The sequence below is a fragment of the Bison bison genome, unplaced genomic scaffold (genome assembly GCF_000754665.1).
Source record: "Bison bison bison isolate TAMUID 2011002044 unplaced genomic scaffold, Bison_UMD1.0 scf7180017864215, whole genome shotgun sequence".
Classification (NCBI taxonomy): domain Eukaryota; kingdom Metazoa; phylum Chordata; class Mammalia; order Artiodactyla; family Bovidae; genus Bison; species Bison bison.
Genome location: NW_011494787.1, coordinates 11157393 through 11177536, shown reverse-complemented (window position 1 = coordinate 11177536; position 20144 = coordinate 11157393). Strand labels below are relative to the sequence as shown.

Genomic DNA, 20144 nt, shown 5'->3' with positions numbered 1-20144 from the left:
TTGGTGAATTGTATCATACATGAATAAACAAATTTGTCTCTTAAAAAAGCAAAACAGAAAAATATTTGCTTAAGAGCACTAAAGCTGCCCTTCTCAACTTCTATCCCCAAGAAAGGCTGGACAACGAGAAAGCTTCTCAACCTCAAAGGACTGGCAGCTTGCATCAACTGTTTTGGATTCTGGACATCTAGTTTCAGGGAGTCTCGTACACGTTAAAACTCTCCCTCTGGCTGTGTGGGGCCACAGTGCATTAAGCATTTGGTGACGAAAGTGGTTTGGAGAATGTCCATTTTATTAATTTAATTATTCTTAATATGATGTTTACTTATGTTTCCCACAGATGTTCCCCTTTGTATCTTGTTTCTGCCTGTCCCATGGAACTGACTGACAAGTAAGGCCTAGGAGACAGGTTCCTTGCTAAGACTCATAATGGCAGCCCTTTCCAATGGCCTCCCATGATTCCAGCAAGCACCAACAAAAGATGTCTCTTACCTTTAAAGACTTGCTGGGGATTGAAAAGTTAACCTAAGCGTCATTTAGGGACATGACTGTAACATGAAAAAATAATCTACTAATTACTATGACTCAGTCCTCCTGTTTCACTCAAGATCAGTATCCATACATGTAAGGACCAGAAATCTTCCCACTTGCTTCATATGAAATTATTCAATTTGTGTTCCTGAAATAGTTCTTGTTGTTGTTGTTCAGTTGCTAAGTTGTGTATGACTCTTCGTGACCCCATGGACTGCAGCATGCCAGGTTTCCCTGTCCTTCACTATCTCTCAGAGTTTGCTCAAACTCATGTCCATTGAGTCAGTGATGCCATTCAACCATCTCATCCTCTGTCACCCCCTTCTCCTCTTGCCTTCAGTCTTTTCTAGCTTCAGGGTCTTTTCCAACGAGTTGGCTCATCACTCAGGTGGTCAAAGTATTCAGCTTTAGCATCAGCCCTTCCAATGAATATTCAGGGTTAATTTTCCTTAGAATTGACTAGTTTGATCTCCTTGCTGTCCAAGGGACTCTCAAGAGTCTTCTCCAGCACCACAATTACCTGTTGTGTTACTGGAATTCTGAAGAGCATTTCCCTTCTTTTCCAAAAATGATGCTGTTGCAGTTTTTATTTCTTGGAGTAGATGTCTCACATTAGCATCACCTTTAAGATTTTTTGGTTTGAATATTAACTTCATCTCTCTGAGCTTCTTCATTTTAAAAATAAGAATTTTGAACTAGAATATTTCTAAAGTCTTTGCCAGTTTTGATATTCTGTAACCGTATAACAAGTAAATTACAAAGGAAAGTATTTATTTGGGGGACAATTTCCCCCCTCTTAAGACATTCGTCTTCTATTGGAAGATTTCTTTTCTACCTGGAGTCACTGACACTTAACCCCATTAGGTTCTAATGCCTCTAATTAGGCCAGAAATCAAGAAACCACACAGTCTAGTTCCAATCTACCTGTCCAGTTATCTTCATTGCTTTCCTCAAAGATCCTTCCAGTTCTATCAAAAGTAAACTGCTTACCTTGATTCTTGCCTCTGAGTTTGTGTGTGCACACATGCTCAGTTGCTCAGTCATGTCCAACTCTGTGAGACCTTCCTGCCAGGTTCCCCTATCCATGGGATTCTCCAGGCAAGAATACTGGAGTGGGTTGCCATACCCTCCTCCAGGGGCTCTTCCTGACCCAGGGATCAAACCTGTGTCTCATGTCTCCTGCATTGGCACCTGAAAAGCCTTGCCTCTAAGTTCATGCTCATGTTATTTGCTCTACCTGGAATATCTTTTCCCACATTTGCCCTTTGAAATCTTATCCTTCTTAAATGAAGTCACGTTCCCTTTTCTTTCCCTGTTCCATATGGTCTTTGAAAACAGAAACCATAACATCTGTATCTTTAGTATTAATAGCAAAACTAAAACAGAAAATGATTCCAAAATATCTGATGATGACATTCTCATTTGAATTGTTATTGTTTAAATGTCTTAGCTCTACTACAAAAATGCAAATTTTTTAAAGGGCAAGGATCATGTACATAATCCTTTGAATTTCTCATAGCTCTTAGCAGTACATTGCACAAAATAAACACCAATAATTGGAATGCTAGAAGGAGAATCATCTCTTTTGCCTCTGAGTTCTGAACAATAGAAATATAAATCCAGGAATCAGACTATAATCCAAATATCAGCTTTTTTTGGCTGTACTGTTCAGCTTGTGGGATCTTAGTTTTCTCTTCAAATTGAACCCTGGTGCTCAGCAGTGAAATCATAAAGGTCTAACCACTGGACCACCAGGGAATTCCCCAGGTATCAGTTTTTCATGGAAATGTTAGATTGGAGAACACAGCCTGGTTCAGAAGTCAAAATATACCTTTCACATTCCTTCATCTCAAATTGAACCAAACCACCCAAGCACAGGCAGAACTTATACAAATATAGATGCAGTCTGTTCTAGCTAGTCTACTGCATAAAGACAAGAAGACTGCATATCCCCTGTGGGTAAGATCATTCCACAGAAAGTGAAGGAAGAACATGGCTATGTATATGCAGTGAACCTTTTTCTAAAATAACAATTGCACAAATCATTGTATTTCCCATAAGAAACCCTGGGAGGTGAAAGAACAAAAAGGACTGATGCTTTCTCCTTAATACTTCTGAGAAAGCAGAACTATGTTTTGGACCAAAGCAAGAAATTATGGAAAGGGAGGGGTTGTTAGCTCTTACATTTGATAGACAACAAAAGTATGTATGCCATTCTGATAATGGTCCATTCTAGAATGTACCATACACAAACCTGTCACAGCCTTCTACCTGGTAATGCAAATTGAAGCCAACACTAGAAGGTCAATTTGAGGTTAGGCATGGAGCATCTTAAGAAACTGAGCTAGGTGCTAAGTCTCAATTCCTGATGCCACTAGTTGGGTAGAGTGGGAAGTCTGAGAATTCTAATGGTTTTCAAGTCAATGTCAAGGTAAAAATCTAGGGCCTTCTTTTAAATTACAAGCGGAACAAAATTAAAAGGGAGTCAAGATGAGGAGACAAGAGGGTGAAGTATGGAGGCTATCTTTTTTAAAGAATGATTAGCATGAGTGACAGGCGGTGGGGGAGCTTTAGGAGCTTAACTTGGTCAGAGTTCCAGTGCTAACATCAATCCATTTTTTATCTACTATTAAAGGTTTTTAAGTCAGCTATTACATAGTCACAGAATTAAAAGAAATCACACATAAAGAGCTTTTAAAAAAAATGAGAATGATTTCTCACAAAATCTAGAATATCAATAAAGAGATTATTTTACAAAAGAATGAAGTTCAAAGTCTGAAGTTGAAAATTACAATAAGTGAAATAACAAATTCACTAGAGGGGTTTAACGGCAGATTTAACAGGTAGAAGAAAGAATCAGCATACTTGATGATGAGTCAACTGAGATAATGCAATCTGAAGAACAGAAAGAAGAAAAAAGAAAAAGAAAACCTCAGAGATTTGTGTGACACCATCAAGTGTCCTGACATAAGCATAATGGGAGTCCCAGAAGGAGAGGAAGGGGAGAAAAGGACAAAAATATATTTGAAAAAATGATAGATTAAAATTTCCAAAATTTGATGCGAAGAATTAACTTACGTATCCAAGAGGATCAACACACTGTAAGTATGATTACCACAAAGAGACCCATAACTGAGCATATTAGAGTCAAACTTTAGAAAACCAAAGATAGAACCTTTAAAGCAGAAAGAGAAACACAGCTCTTCACATCCAAGGGATCATCAGTAAAATTAGTAACTGACTTTCCTCAGAAACTATGGAAGCCAGAAGGAAGTAGGATAATATATTCGAAGTACTAAAAGGAAAAACCTGTCAACCAAAAATTCTATATCCAGAATTGGATATAAATGAGGAAGAAATTCAACCATTACAAGGAAACAAAAACTGAAAGAGTTTGTGGCTAGCAGACCTGCCCACAATACATGCTAAGGGAAGTCCTTCAGGCTGAAATAAGAGGGCACTAGTGTCACGACTGAAGCGAATTAGCAGCAGTAGCAGCAGTGTGTTAGTCACTCAGTCGTGTCCAACTCTTTGGGATCCCATGGACTGTAGCCTGCCAGGCTCCTCTTTCCTTGGAATTCTCCAGGCAAAAATACAGGTAGCCATTCCTTCCTCCAGGGGATCTTCCCAGCTCAGGGATCAAACCTGTGTCTCCTGCACTGCAGGTGGATTCTTTACCATCTGAGCCACCATGGAAGCTAGGCAGTAGCTCAAATCCACATTGAGAAATAAAGAACACTGGTAAACATACTATGTAGATAAATACAAAAGAACACTATAAATTGATTTCTTGTTTGTAACTCTTCTCCTAATTGATTTTAAAATAAACTGAATGAAAAAGTAATTATAAAAGTGAGTTGATGAACTTATAGTGCAAGAAGGATACAAATAATACTTGTGTGAAAATATCACAAAAGAGGGAGGAGGGGATGGAGTTACACTGGAGCAAAGCTTTGTATGCTATTGAAATTAAGTTGGTATTACTCCAAATTAGATTATTTTAGGTATGGATGTTAATTACAATGCCCAGGGCACCCACAAAGAGAATAAATTTTAGTTTTTAAATTCTAAACAAATAAAAATATATACAATCAAAAGAAACAAGGCAGAGCTGAGGATTTTAGTGGTTTGGATTAAGGATAGTCATTTTAAGACAATGTCAATCTAAAATTAAGGATTCAAATTCCTGGAGCATAGAGTCTGTCTGTTCTAGTGTGGGTCATGCCCACCATTACGGTCAAAAGAGGAGTTTCTAGCCTGGCAGATCTTTAGAATTGCATGGGAGGCATTTTCCCAAATAAGTGGGTTTGGGCAAAAATAAATAAGTGATGACCATTAAATGGGTTAACATTTTGTTAAACAGAATATTAAAGAATCAAAATGGTCTATTTAATGTGACTGTGCCAGATAATAATACATAGAAATTTATATTATACTATAAACAGAAGTATATTTGTGAATGGGGCAATTTGGATTAATAGTGACTGAGTATGGGATAAGGATAAGAGAGTAGGATGGTATGTCAAATTTTTTAAATACTGAAATAGAAGATTGATTTCCCTAAGAAGTTTGAAACTTTAAAGTCTATTTTAGTTTTCCAAGTGCTATGTTGACTTGTGAAATTAAGGCATGTGATATTAACTTGCCACAAACTGGAATAAGTTGTAGTTGGTTTTTAAATTCTAAACAAAAAGTAAATGAATAATTGGGAAAAGTATTTGCAAATCACATGACATGTTAACCTGTGACATACATATATAGTTACTATCTATAATATGTCTACTGCCATACCACCCTGAACACTCCCAATCTTGTCTGATCTCAGAAGCAGGGTAACATACAGGAAATTCTTACACTTCGAAAAGAAAAAGACCCATAACTCAAAAAGTAAAATGAACTAAGTATATGAATAAACAATTCATAGAACAGAATATCCAAAAGGGGAAACAGAAAACAAACAGCTTTACTAGTAGACAGTGAAATAAAAATTAAAGGAACAACAAATTATCACTATTCATTTAGCAGAATAGCTAAAAAATAAGTAAAGTAAATTGTTATGGTCTTTTAGAAGGCAATCTAGTAACATTTTAAATAGACCAATCTCACACCTGGAAATCAGTCCCTCAGAAATTAAATTACCAGGGCATTTGGATACACATAAAGGATGTTTATTTAAACACTGGTGCCAGTGGAAATTTTTTAAGAATTGAGTTAATTTTGGTACATCCATACTGTGGAACATTATGCAGCCTCTAAAATAAAAGAATGAATCAGTGCTATACCAGTTAAACTGGAAGGATTTTTATGACATTGTTTAATGAGGAAAGCAAGAAGCAGAGAAGGGTTTACACTATGATTCCTCACTTTGTAAAATACACATATATATGGTTATATTAACATGCTTAACTTTTTAAAATAGTTGAGAGGGGGAACAGTGAGGGAAGAGTCAGGTAAGAAAAGAGAATAATAAAAAAGGGTGTATCCTAAACATAACATACATGAGATAATTCCATTTGTGGATAAATGATGGATGGACATATGCATAAATATATACATGAAAATATGATCATCAAAACATTAACAGTGGTTATTTCAGTGTGTTGGTTTATTTCCTTCCTTATACTTTTATTTATTTGAATTTTTACAATAAGCAAAGTTTATATACATCCAAAGGATGGTTATTCATTTTAAAACACATGTTGCCAATTGCCATGGGATTTAAGTTGAGTCAGAAACATATTATGCCTTGCAGGCTATGACAGTGGGGAGCCAAGAGGACACAGCCAGCTGTAACATACAGACCAACTTAGTAAGTGTTGTAATAGAAGCACAGAGTGTTGGGAAAGAGAAGTTAATTGATCTCTCAGATTTGACTGGGAATTTCTGGAAGAACATTGTTAAAGAAGAAGGCATCTCAGTAGGCTCTTGAAGGTTTGGGAACAATTCAACAGGTAAAGATAGGGATGAAGAGAAATCCAGAATAAATGAACAGAGTGAGCAAATCACACAGGGGCATTAAACATCCAGGATATATTCAAAGAACGGCAATTGGCCCAACACAGTATAACTGGAACACAGGTGTTGAGCAGATAGAAGGTTAGAATGGTAAGCTGGTTTCCAACTGTGAAAGTAGTTCAGACTGTATTCCACTTGCCGAGGGGGCTTACGGAGGGGGTCGGGGGCGGCCGCGGAGGTTTGTGTGTTTGTTTTTTCAGGAAAGCAGCATTCTTAGTTCTGTTTTGGGAGTGGGAAGAGGCAGGAGACAAGAACACCAGTTAGGAAACTTAAAATAATTCGGGCCAAGGTAATCAAGTTTAACAAGAGCAGCAATATGGGAATGCAGAGAAAGGAGAAAGATTCTACAAACCTTTTTGAGGTAAATAGGGCAGGCCTTGGTAGAAGATGTTAAACCTTTTGTGCCTGGCAGCTGAGGGCTTGGGGATACACCTATTTGAGAAAGAGAACACTGGAACTGAAAGTGGGAACCACGCTGGGAGAAAAATCCCACTATCTTGCAGAATATACAGGGGCTGTATATAAAAGAAGGGAGAGCTTCTGAGGTAAAATAAAATTATCAAGTTGGTCCCTCTCACTTTCTGTATGTTCCACAGGAAAGGGTCTGGCTGTAGAGAATGAGAGATCCGGGGAAAGTCCAGGGTAAAATCTCAGACATAATTCCTGCTCTTGGGAACTGGAGCATGGGCGTCTTTCTTGCCTCTCCGCCGCCGAGACCCCCCGGGGCAGCCCTGTTCAGGCGAAGGAGGCGCGGGGCGCGGGTCCGCACAGCCGGGAGCGGCCGAGCGCGGGGTCCGGCGCAGCGCGCGGGGCGGTGCCAGGAGAGGGGCGGGAGGCGCGGCCCCGCCAGAGCCCGGCCCGGGTAGCCCCTGAGGCACCCGACGTCCCGCGCAGACAGCAGAGCCGGGCGCCGCCGTCCCGCCGCCTCCGCGCCCGCCTCCCGGCTCCCAGCGCGGTGATGGGCGCGGCGCCCTGCGGTACTGCTCCCGCCCCTCCCCGTCCCTTCCGGCCCCGCGAACCCGCGAGAGACCCGGGCACCGCCGGCGTTCTGCCGCCCAGCCGCGGGCCTGGCGCTCCTCGGCTGTCCAGGACCTGGTGAGGTGAGCGGCGCGCCCTGGAGGATCCCATAGTCGGGAGTTTGTAGGAGCGCTCTGTGGGCAAGATATGTCCACAGAACGGCAAAGACTTAAATTCTGAAGTAAAAAGTGGAAAGGGGGGAAGGGCGTTCTCTGCTTTGCAGAATCTGGGCCGCTTCTTTGGAAACGGTGAAGAAACTACCTTAGAAACTGGAGGCGAGCCCGGGGTCACTGACCAGGGATGCCCGTGGCAGTTTCCTGAGGAGAGAAGCCTACTGGTATTTGTCGGGAAGAGGGGCTGCGGCTGTTCTGTTTTGTTAAACAGGCGATAGCCTCCTGAAACGGAGGGATCCGAGAACGGCATGTAGACCCTCCAGAGGCTCTTCACGGGGCTTGTCCCCAAACCTGCCTGTCGGGGGGTGGGGGGGAAGTGCACCCTAAGGGTGCCAGGTGGCGAGTAGGGTGGACTCCCTCACGAGGGTTGTGAAGTCCTGAATACAGAACGTTTTATTGCTCTGCTTTCTGTCGAACTGCCTTGTTCTGGGCAGAGAGACGCCCAGGAGCTGCAGCATCCTTGTAACTCTATCTGAAACTAGAGGCCACTTGTTAGATCGGTGTTTGAATGGTGGATATCTTGGTGTACTTGCGGCGCTGCGGAATATGAACTTTGAAGTTTTTCTTTAAAATTGAGTTTTATTGTTATCATTTTAGAATAAGAATCTGTGGGGAGAGACGTCATGGCATGCTCTCTTCCCTTTGTTGGTTTCCTAGGTACGTGCGTGTATGAATAATAGGCAAATTATGTCCTAGCCTATAATGAAACATTTTTCCTGGTGTAGTCCTTTAACCGGGGTATGGAGGGTAATATCAAATTATTCCATACCTACGTGAAGTGTGGATTAAAAGCTGGAAAATTTGTCATGTAATTGTATGAGGCAGCTAGGCCTGCAAAGGAAAACTAATTTTTCTCTGCTTCAGTCGTGTCCGACTCTGTGCGACCCCATAGACAGCAGCCCACTAGGCTGCCCGGTCCCTGGGATTCTCCAGGCAAGAACACTGGAGTGGGTTGCTCCAGTGCATTTCCTTCTCCAATGCATGAAAGTGAAAAGTGAAAGTGAAGTCGCTCAGTCGTATCCGACTCTTAGCGACCCCATGGACTGCAGCCTACCAGGCTCCTCTGTCCATGGGATTTTCCAGGCAAGAGTACTGGAGTGGGGTGCCATTGCCTTCTCCTACCAATGGCTAAATGCAGCATAGAAGGCCTCCCTGCAGGCTGGGTAGCAGCCAGGCTTGCAAAACAGTAAGTAGCTTCTTCCTTTGCTGCAGTTGGAGCGAATGGATATGGAGATAAATGGCTGAGGATGTGGTAGTACACAATACAAGGCAGTTTGAGTCTGGAGAATAAAATGCCTTGGCAGGCTTTGCTTGAGTTAGAGATCTCTTGGGAGGCGAGTGGTGGCTCTCTGGTCCCAAATTTGCCAACCTAATTCCACTTTAGGGCCATCACTGTCTCTAGACTGCTCCCTGTATTTCCTCTTCTCTCACTCCAGCTTTTAGCGTCTCCCTGTTCCCCATTAAAGTCTAGGGTTGAGCCTGGCAGACGTCGAGTTATGGTGGCCTTGGGATAGAGAACTTCCAAGTCTAGTGAAAGCAGAATTGTGGCCCGGGGGAAACTTGGGATGGGTAGGGTGAAGCAACTTCCAGCCTAGACTTCCAGCCTAAAAGACTCTCAAAATAGTGGCAGAGTGATAAAGACAGAAGGAAAGAGATTCTCTCAGGTGGACAGTAGGTGCTTAACAGTTTATTTCCTGCTCAGAATTTTAATATTTCCTTTTTTGTTGTTTGACCATAAGGGCATTTCCAGATGGGGTTGGGGGAGTATAGAACTCTGAAAAGTCCCTCCTTCTCCCAAATTTGCGTTTCTTTCTACTCCCTTGTAGGTTTTTAGAGAGTAAGTGGGGACAGGGGGGGAGAGAAGAAAGAAGCAGTGAGGCTCTGCCTTCCCACAGAGACAATGGACCATGGACTGACTTGGGCCCAGAAGTAGGATTTGAAAGTTGAAAAGAATGTTCCATGTTTCATTAAAAATGAGAGCCTTTATTATGCAGAAAGGCATTGAGAACCATGACATTCTCATTTAGTTACTGATGAGTTCTGCTTGATAAGGGATTCAAGTCTCTACTTCTCTTTTATTTTCCCTTCCAACATTTTATTGTGAAAAACTTCAGACATACAGAACTTAAATTGAAAGGTGGTCAAGAAACAGATGTGTGAAGGATATTAACATTTTGAGTAGTGGAGGAAAGGATCTTATTCTTCTGACTTTTCCCTAAGAATTCTAGGCATATCTCTTCATTGCTTCCTTTTTCCCATTCTTAAAACATGTGTGTGCTTAATCGCTCAGTTGTGCCTGACTCTTTGCGACCCCATGGATTGTAGCCTGCCAGGCTCCTCTGTCCTTGGGATTCTCCAGGCAAGAATACTGTGGAGTGGGTTGCCATGCCAGGGGATCTTCCCAACCCAGGGATTGGACCTGGTTCTCGCTTATTGCAGGCAGATTTTTTACCATCTGAGCCACCAGGGAAGCATAAGTTGGATAATATCACTCCCCTGCTTAACATTCTCCAGTGAAATAAGATCCCTCACACTTTTAATAAAATCCAGCTCTCTACCGGGACTTATCAAAACCCTAATGGGTCTGGCCTCTTTGACCTCATATCTTTCCCCTCACTTTACTTCTTCCTTGCTCTTTTCTGCCTGAACACTCTTCCCTCAAATATTTACACTGCTTCTTTCCTCAGTTAATTCAGCACTCTTTTCAAATGTGACCTCCTCCATCAGGTCTTCCTTGACCACCTAATCCAAAACCACGCTTTGTCACTCCCTGTCCTCTGACCCTACTATAGTTTTCTTCACTACATTTACCATTACCTGGCATTGAATAGTATGTCTCTTTCTTTATTAATCATCTCTATATTCCACCCCTCAAATGTAAGCTTCATAAGGACAAGAAATTTTTTGTCTTATTCACGGCATATTGTAAGCAATTAATAAATTAATAAATAATTGTCAAATTAATTAGATAATTAAATGACACAGATAAGACATTGCCTCCCATAAGGGTGGCATAACCCTTGGTAAAATACTAGAAGTCCTTGTAAGTGATTCAGGTTAATCAATATTTTATAGGTAAATGATGATCCTGGAGATAAGTAGCCACTCTTATCCCCACAGTGCTTTGAAGCTGAATCCTATGTTAGAAGCTGAGCTAGTTTTGACAAACCCTCATCCCAAACAAGATATAAAAAATTTCAATCCTAGAAATTTCCCTCATGCCCCTTTCTAGTTACCCGCCCCCCCAGAAGCAACCTTTGTTATGATTTCTTTTATCATAGTTTTGCTGGTTCCTGGACATCATATAAATGCATTCACACAGTATGTACTTTTATGTCTGCCTTTTTTCTCAGCACAGTGTCTTGAGATTCATCCTTGTGGTTGTATATTAATTGTTTATTTCCTTTTATTCCAAGATGGTATTCAACTGTATGAATATCTACTTTTTATTTACCCACTCTCTTGTTCATGGATACTTGGGTTGTTTCCAGTTTGGGGCTATTTTAAACAAAGCTGCCTTGAACATTTTATAGAGTCTACCTCATTTTAAGTCCTATGTACTTTATGTGAAAATCTTCATGCCACCAGTGCTGAGAGAAGGATGGCAAGATTATGGTGGCTGTGCCCAGTATGGCAGCCTGCCTGTACCCCAGCAAGCGCCTTCTCCAGACAGCCCCACTGGGTGCTGATCTCTCTCCCACTGCAGAGGGGGAGCACTTGAAAAATGCGTGTCCAGGCAAATTGGGGAGCCCTCAAGCATGCTTTCAGTGTTTCTCAGTCCCTAAAAGAGACTGTAGAATGCTGCCGCCATTGCTGTTGTATTCCCTGCCTCCTCTCAGCTCCCCATCCCAGTACAAATTGACTCTAATCAGCCATTGAGCATTCTGCTCTCAAGAGGTTTAAATATTTAAGAGTAAGAGTCTTGTTCAGAGCCTGATAAAATATTTATGTGTTTCCATGGGGCATTGGTTTTCATCTAGGCTTCTCAAAGTGTTTTTCAGAGACACTTGTCATAATCATGAGCTACTCAGACAGAGATAGATGATACAGCCAGAGAACATTGGTAATACTGAGCCCATCTTGCAGAGTGCCTTGCTTTCTAGGGATGGGGGAGAATGAGCATACAGAAGAACGGGCATTAATAGTATCTGGACCAGGAGACAGGCTGACAACAGTGACTTGGAAAAAGCAGTCTGTTAATGGAGTTCCCCTGAGGGTGTGAGCCCAGAGGGATGGTAGAAAGGAGCTTGTCAGCATGAGGAGGGATTATTTTAGATGGAATGCATTCATCCCAAGTAGAAGAATAAAGGAATAAGCCTTTAAAGGACACAGTTCCTTTGACACCAAGGTAGACACAGCCTGTATAAGATAGCTATGCTGAGTGCTATAATTAAGTCATCACACCTGCTATGAAAATATGGGAGAAGGAGTGGAGGCTAGCGAGTGTTTCCAGGTTGGGGGAGAGAACTAGCTATCTCAGGAGAAATTGTTATTTTCTTCTCCAAGGAAGAAGTGCTTTTTGAGTCAAGTTCTGAAGGAGTTATGGCTCTCTGACTGGCAGCTGTGTGGCGTGGAAGGCATTTCCAGACAGAGTAACTTGAGCAGACATTCGAGTCAGGGCTCTAGTGCTGGTGTGGCCTGAGTAAGGTGAAGAGGGGGTGTCAGGGAGGGTTAGGGCAGGTTTGCAGTAAGAGATAAAGCAGGAGAGCTAAAGGCCAACTTGTAAAGGACACAGGAGCATGGACTTTAGTCTGTTTGTTGAAGGGAATCATGTAACTTTTGATTAGGTCAGATTTTGAGCAATTCTTGAGTGGTGCCTCTAGCCCAAGCAAGGCCTTGAGGTCTGTTTATGTCCACGGCACTTCCAGAATATTCTGCTATGTCCAATCCAGTCTAGAGCCTTTGTAAAATCTACTCTAAAGGATGTAAACAGAAGGAGGTCAGATTCATTCAGTATACTCCTGGGACTAGCCAGAAACAGGTCTCATCCATCACAAATACTCCAAGTCAAACTGAATTCATAGGCTGTATGCTGCATCCTCTGATGGCAGCATACATCCTCTTTCGTGGCCACTTTGCCTCAGTGGGGGCTAGTTGGGAGGGTCTAAGTACCCCTTATCACCTGAACCTAAATCTGAGTCAGTATACTTCAGGCTGGGTTGCAGGCAACAGAGGACCAAGTGATGAGACAGGCAGACCATTGCTACAGAACTCAGACTTTCTTTGACCTGGCTACTGGTAACAGAGGATTGAGGCCGTGCAGATTGACAACCCATAGACAGGACCGTTCAGCCACCTACCACATGTGTTCCCTTCAGATTCCTATTCAGAAGTGCCTCAGGATGTTTATTTTAATGAATAATGAAAATAGGGAGGGAGGAAAGGGTGTGAAACCTCTCCATCATCTTCGCTTTATGATGTTTGTAATAAGGAAGAGATAAGTAGAAGTGATGGTCCTGGGGAAGTCAGTCCTCAGCGCAGCAGTGAGGAACTTTGCCTATGTGTAGATTAGCTGCAGAGCTCTGGAATTCTGATGGGGAGAAGCGATTTCTTGGTGTGAGGACAGAAAAAGGCATGGAGGACCCCATAGAGAAACTTCATGATTCTGCTCAGGGTCTTGCTGTTTCTAACTTTTCTCTTGCGGTGGTGGGTACATGTTCCAGAGTGACATTGGAAACACCCAGAAGAGAATGCACTGGGCCTTCCCATTGCCTTCTGCCTATGCTGGAATGTCAGCCTCGCAATCAGTACTGTCAGCTCCCATCCTGATTTTCCCAGGGTAACTGGGAAGACCCTGAGAGAGGAGGCAGAAGCGAAAGTCTTAACTAGGGAAATAACAAGACTTCAGACTAACAATATCCTTCAATATTTAAGACATTCTTAGTTTTCTGCATGAAGTGAAATCTCCCAAGGGCCATGTTTGCTGTGTATTTCCTCCGAACAGGTGAAGAGGGTTTGTGCTTAACTGAGTGCCTTCTCGTAATGGACATTTCAGTGATTGTATGTTGTTCCCTGGCCTGCTTTTGGATGTTGTTTGGAGATTGGAGTAAAAAGGGAACAGGAAAGATGATGGCAGGAGACAGGAAAGGGAAGAGAGTAGTGACTGGCTGGGGTCCTAGGTACCCGATTATCTGCAAGTGAGAGACTGGGACGAAAGGAGATCAAATAACCACCCATGGGAATCTTTATGTGCAAATATTGCTGACTGCCAAAGTCAGTTGTGAAGAGAAAAGAAGGGCTGAGACATGAGGCTGCTCTCAGTCAGTCTGAGGAATATTAATACAGGCTTGACACACCAGAATACATAGCCACACCACAACCATGCAGATCCCAGCAGTAATATACTGTCCAAACCCCTTCACACTTCCATCACGTTCTCTCATATTCATTTATAGTATTAGTTATGTATGTGAGATACTTGTAAAGATATACAAATGCAGACCTACTTTAAAAAGTAAGTATAAAGAAGCATTCTAAAATATTAGCAGCAGTGGGATTATGAATGATTATTTTTTTCTAACTTATCTGTATTTCCCATGATTGCTATTATAAGCATGGATTTCTATGATACTCAGTAAAACATTAAATAAAATAATCTTTCAAGGGACTCAGTACGAAGAAAGAAGAAAAGGCATACGTGGAGGACAGTAGGATTTTACCAGAATAGAAAAAAGATGTTGGAAAATGAATGAAAATCACAGAAGTGATTTTGTCAGAAAGACGGAGGGGAGAGTAGGTGGAGATTAGTAATGTTTTCTCTATTTACTGTTATTTACTAGACTTGTTATAATGAGTGTGTATTACTTTTATAATTTAAAAATGCAATAAATTTAAAATATAAAAAGAATTTATTGAGACTATTATTTACAAGTAATACCAGTGGAGTGTATAGTCACTTTCAGGCTGCTAACTTCTGCATATTTTTTGTTCATTGTTGAATATCATGTATTTCTTGCTGCCCCACCCCCACCCCCGCCAAGGATCTGGAAGCTTTTATCAGCATGAAGCCAAGTTGCCAACACTCTGCCAAATGTCACACCTCCAAGGCCTTAATGCCATTCTCTGGGCGACAACTGGAAGTCCCATAATCGGCTTCCAGTGGTCCACCAAGGTGCTAACACAGAGCACTTCACAACTGGACAGCAGCATCTTTCCCAGAGTTTAATATTTATTCCTGAAGCTGCCAGGCCATCCTTATACATCACATCTCTGAAATATGAAACTGGAGCCAACAAAAGCTGTCAGTAGCTGGAGTAGTGGGATTTTTCCAGACGAAACACTGTTCTTCTCTCATTCAGCTTACTGACTCGAGCAGCCTCTTGGGAACCTCTGCGGCTGAGCTTCTGGAGAGGTGGATGTACTTTTCATTTCACAACCACTGGCCTTTTCCAGAGACGTTGTCGAGTCTGTGCTTTAATTGGCTCCTTCTGAGGAACAGGTGGTGAGGCCTCTCTCCAGGAACAAAAGTTGCTGCCTACCTCTGTGTACCAGGATCAATTTAAAGCAAATGCTGGAGAACTGTACCATCCACTGGCATTACTTGTAAATAATAGTCTCAATAAATTCTTTTTATATTTTAAATTTATTGCCTTTTTAAATTATAAAAGTAATACTCATTATAACAAGTCTAGTAAATAACAGTAAATATAGAAAATGTTACTAATCTCCACCTACTCTACCCTCCGTCTTCCTGAAAAAAAAAATTTCTTCTGTCCTTTTCTACATTCAAATCTAGGTAGAGTTATTTTCTATTTCATATGTAAATGGGATCATATAATACCAGTTACTTTATGTTTCATTTTATTTATTATATTAAGTACATTACTATAGGTACATACATATAGTTGATCCAATTTTTAATAACTACATATATTCCTTTGGAGACATAATTTTTCCCATTATTTTTGTATTGATAGATATTCTAAGTTATCCTCCAGTGTTTTTTCTTTTAAACAAAACAAATTATGCTACAATAAATATTCTACATTTATTCTTACACTTTGGTTTGTATTTCCATAGGAAAATTCCCCAGATTGGCATTTCTGGGTCAAAGGGAACACACACAATTTTCCTGCTCACTGTGGGTCTCCCCTCCAGCAGCCGTTTCCCTCCCTCCTTTTGTCTTGCTCTCCACTCTCCCGCCGCATTTCTTCAGGGAGGCCTGTGTATGTAGGCAGGAGAGCCCTGCAGTGAGAACTCATCCTTGCCAAGTGTGGATTATATCAGCTCAATGGGGAGCAGGGTCTGCTGTATCTTGGTTGCATTGTGTGTCTATTGCTTCTGGTTGGCCAAACTATTTACAGTTCCCCTTGTTCATTTATTCCATGCTGAGGAATTATCCATGGTCTTCATCTGTGGCAGGAGCAGCCTAATCAGTGGGGAGGGAGGCGCTTTCAGAGAGAAAAAGTCGTTACAGTGCTTTCTCACAATGCCAAATCTGCTATGTTTTTATGTCCTTTCCTTAATAGTTGGATTGAGAAAAGTTCTTTGATTCCATCCCAGTCTTCTCCCTCTATTTTGAGGGATTTGGGGATTTTTATGAGTATATAGTCAGTCAACTTCAGCTGATTATTTGACATGAGGATAATTAGTTGAGAAGGTAGGGGTCTTACACCTAAAGAATCAGTGCCACTCAACAGATGTAAACATTTTTAAACAAGTGGTTTTACTTAGCCTGGTATGAGTAGTGAGCTTCCCAGGACTACTTGGTTTTCATTTTTAGTTTTGCTCTTGTTTGCCTGTAAAAATTCAGTCTAGCTCTCAAGACTGGAGAGGAGCAGGATTCTTCACCACACCAGGGCTAGAGAAAATATCAGAGAAGCATTAAGGGAAGCCAGTGAGTATGAACAAGGGAAATGTAAGTAATGAACTGCCAAAGTAGCAAGAAGTATATGGGGTTTTTAAATCCTCAGCTGCAGGCTGCTGTGTGGGCCTGTGAGCTCTTGGACATGCTATGGAGATCTGTGATCCTCTAGTTCTGTGTTCAGAATGCAAACATTAGCTAAGTCATCCTAGATGACTTCAAAATTATGAAGTCCTGTGACAGACATTTTGCTGTTGGCTTCTATAATACATGCTGCAATTTTTGCTTGGTAGCTTTGAAATGAATTTTTATGTCCTAGATTGAAAACTAAAGAAAGAAAAGAAAACCAGAATAGAAGTTATTGTCGTTAATTTCTAAGAAGAAATTTTACTTTCATTTGGACATGTATAAACCTGAAGAATAAGCATCATTCTTTGTATTAATACATACTTTTTCATCAACTTTTCAGATATGTACTGATGGAGTAAAAATGATAGTTAATAATTGACTATAGTCAGTCACTATGATAGGTTTGTCTCATAACTTAGGGATTCTATAATGTATCTTAATTGGTCTCATAGTTAATAGTAGGATAGTTATATTTTATACTGTTTTCATTGTGATTTGAATCTCTAAAGATTATCTTTAAACAGTTTTGTCTCCTCAGTTAAAAAAAAAATTAAGGTGAAACATATTATAAGACATTAAGCATCTGCTTCTAGCCATAATGAACCATCTGGTAGTAGACTGTTGCTCCCACAGGGGACACCTAGAAAATCCAGATTTCCATAATCTGTTTAAAGGCATAAAAGACCTACTAATGCCAGTGCTTGAGATCTAAAACCTCAGAAAGAAGAGAAATTCATTGAGTGCCCCATATTCTGGGTTGCATTTTCCCTTGAGACATTTGCCATTTGTTAAGTAGCATGTAAGGAAAAGCTAAGAACCCAAGCAAAAAGAAGCTACTGAGAGTCAAAGAAGCTGAGCAGAACATTCTGCAGCCTGATAGAGCTGGGGAGGGAAAAAAGGGGGAATTCAAGGACACTAAATGAGCTGGGACATAGAGGTCATGATCATGGAAAGAAAAGAGACTCAGAGGAATTAGTGCAATAAATTTGAGCCATTTTCCTTACAAGTCATTCGCCAATGTATAAGTAGCACAGCTGTTGTTTAGTCTCTAACTCATGACAGGCTTTTTTGCTACCCCATGGACTGTAGCCTGCCAGGCTCCTCTGTCCATGGGATTATCCAGGCAAGAATACTGAAATGGGTTGCCATTTCCTTCTCCAGGGGACCTTCCCAACCCAGGTATTGAACCCACATTTCCTGCATTGGCAGAGCAATTTTTTACATCTGAGCCCCACCCGAGGAGCCCAAGTAGGAGCCCAAGGATTAAAAAAAAGCCAAACAGAAAGCAATGCTAAAAAGCTAAACTCATCAGAGCTAGTGCAATCTTACTGTGCTGAGGAGATTAAAATGGGAGTGTTGGGTCCACCAAAGTGGAAGGGCCTGAAAAACACTGATGGTTAATTTCATGTGTCTCCTTGTATCGCCAATTTATTTTGGAGGTATACCTGTGAGAGTGTTTCTGGAAGAGATTAGCAGTTGAATTAGTGAACTGAATAAAGCAGTTGGCCCACCTCAATGTGTGACAGAACATTATTGAGAGAAATTTAAGAAGACCTAAATAGACAGAGAGATACATCTTGTTCACAGGTGCTATGGATTGAATGTTTGTGTCCTCCCCAAAATTAATAGTTGAAATCTAGTCCCCAGTGTGATGATATTTGGAGACTGGGCCTTTGTGAGATGATTAGGTCAGAAGGATGGGGAAACCTTCATGAATATGATTAGTGCCCTTATAAGGAGAGGCCCGAGAGCTGAATAGCTCTCTTTCCATCGTGTTAGGGTATAACAAGAAGTCAGCTATCTGCAGACTGGAAGAGGGCTCTTACCACAACACAGTCATGCTGGCACCATGATCTTGAACTTCCAGCTTCCAGAACTGTGAGAAATAAATTTCTGTTGTTTATAAACCACTTTTAATCTATGGCATTTTTTAAATAGCAAGTGATTAGATTATTAGAACATTATTATTAAGATGTTAATTCTCTCCTAACTGATCTATAGATTCAATATAATCCCAATCAGAATCCCAGATGACCGTTTTATAGAAATGATAATCTCATTTTAAAATTCCCTGGAAAATGTGCACTGTCTAGAATAGCTAAAACAACTTTCAAAAAAGGAACAAAGTTGAAGGATTATCACTCCTTGTTTTTTCTTTTGAATTCAAGAGTGGTTTCACAGGTGTATGGATATGTCAAAATTTATCAAATTGACATTTTAAATATTTGCAGTTTAATGTAATTTATACCTCAGTAATGGAGAAGGAAATGGCAGCTCACTCCAGTATTCTTGCCTGGGAAATCTCATGGGCAGAAGAGCCTGGCAGGCTACAGTCCATGGGGCTGCAAAAGAATCAGACAAGACTTAGTGACTAAACAACAACAACAATACCTCAAGAGAGCTGTTTAAAAGCTAATAGGAAAATGGGATAAAATACAATTGCAAAATATTTTAAAATACCAAAAAAAGAACATAGGACAGATTGGGAAAATAAAACAAATAGTGACATAATAAATTTTGACTCATTTATGTCAGTAATTCATAAGAATAAGTAGAATACAACTAAAAGATTATTGTACTAGATAAAGAGTAGACATATTAAAAAGGATTATTAAAATGTTTTAATTGGTGACAGAGTGTTTCATAGCTTTCATCCTTTTAATGCATCATGCTTTACTTGTGGGTAGCCACAAGTATTTGATTTATGAGAACAATATAAATAGAAACCTTAATTTAAAAAAAGTTTTATCCCTAGCTTCACCTGAGTTGTGATTTGAAATGAGCCTCCTCACTGGACATGAATGGGGTTTGTAGGAGAGGTTGACATGGGCTATGATTCCCCTTTCTGATTTTATATGTAAAATATTACATATTTGTACATGTTTTTCAGAAGAGGGTCAATAGTTTACATCAGTATTTCATGTCCAAAGAACTATTTAAGAATTATGGTTTGAAGAATGAATAAATTGAGTACTATTCTAGGTGTCTAATTTCTCAGTAGTATGTCTCTGAGATTAATTTTTAGTGAATAATTCAAATTCAAGTAGACTCAGATTCTCATGGTATGAATGCCAAATCAACAGGTGCAGCATCACCTGGGAACTCACTAGAAATGCAGATTCTCAGGCCCTACTGAATCAGAAACTCTGGTGGTAAGGGCCTGCAATCAGTGTTTTTAAAGGCATTTTCTAGATAATTCTGATGTGCACTAAAGTTTGATAACCACTGGGTTAAACTGTTCTTAGAAAAGTCTATTCTGTACCTCATACTTCCAAGCCAAATTTAGGACATTTTGATAAGAAAGTGGCTGCAGAATGGAGAAGGCAATGGCAGCCCACTCCAGCATTCTTGCCTGGAAAATTCCACGGCGGAGGAGCCTGGTAGGCTGCAGTCCATGGGGTCGGACACGGCTGAGTGACTTCACTTTCACTTTTCACTTTCATGCATTGGAAAAGGAAATGGCAACCCACTCCAGT

General features: G+C 40.8%; 1 protein-coding gene across 2 annotated transcripts in view; it reads left to right on the top strand.

The window, feature by feature from the left end:
• The first annotated feature begins 7566 nt into the window (after window positions 1–7566).
• The window catches only part of GPR156 (G protein-coupled receptor 156), a 109287-nt gene continuing 96709 nt past the window's right edge, over window positions 7567–20144 (top strand). The window contains exon 1 of one of the 2 annotated variants that reach the window (XM_010845387.1): window positions 7567–7646. The gene's annotated coding sequence lies outside the window, so the exon portion shown is untranslated. The remainder of the gene's footprint in view (window positions 7647–20144) is intronic. The other variant, XM_010845386.1, reaches the window with a different exon arrangement.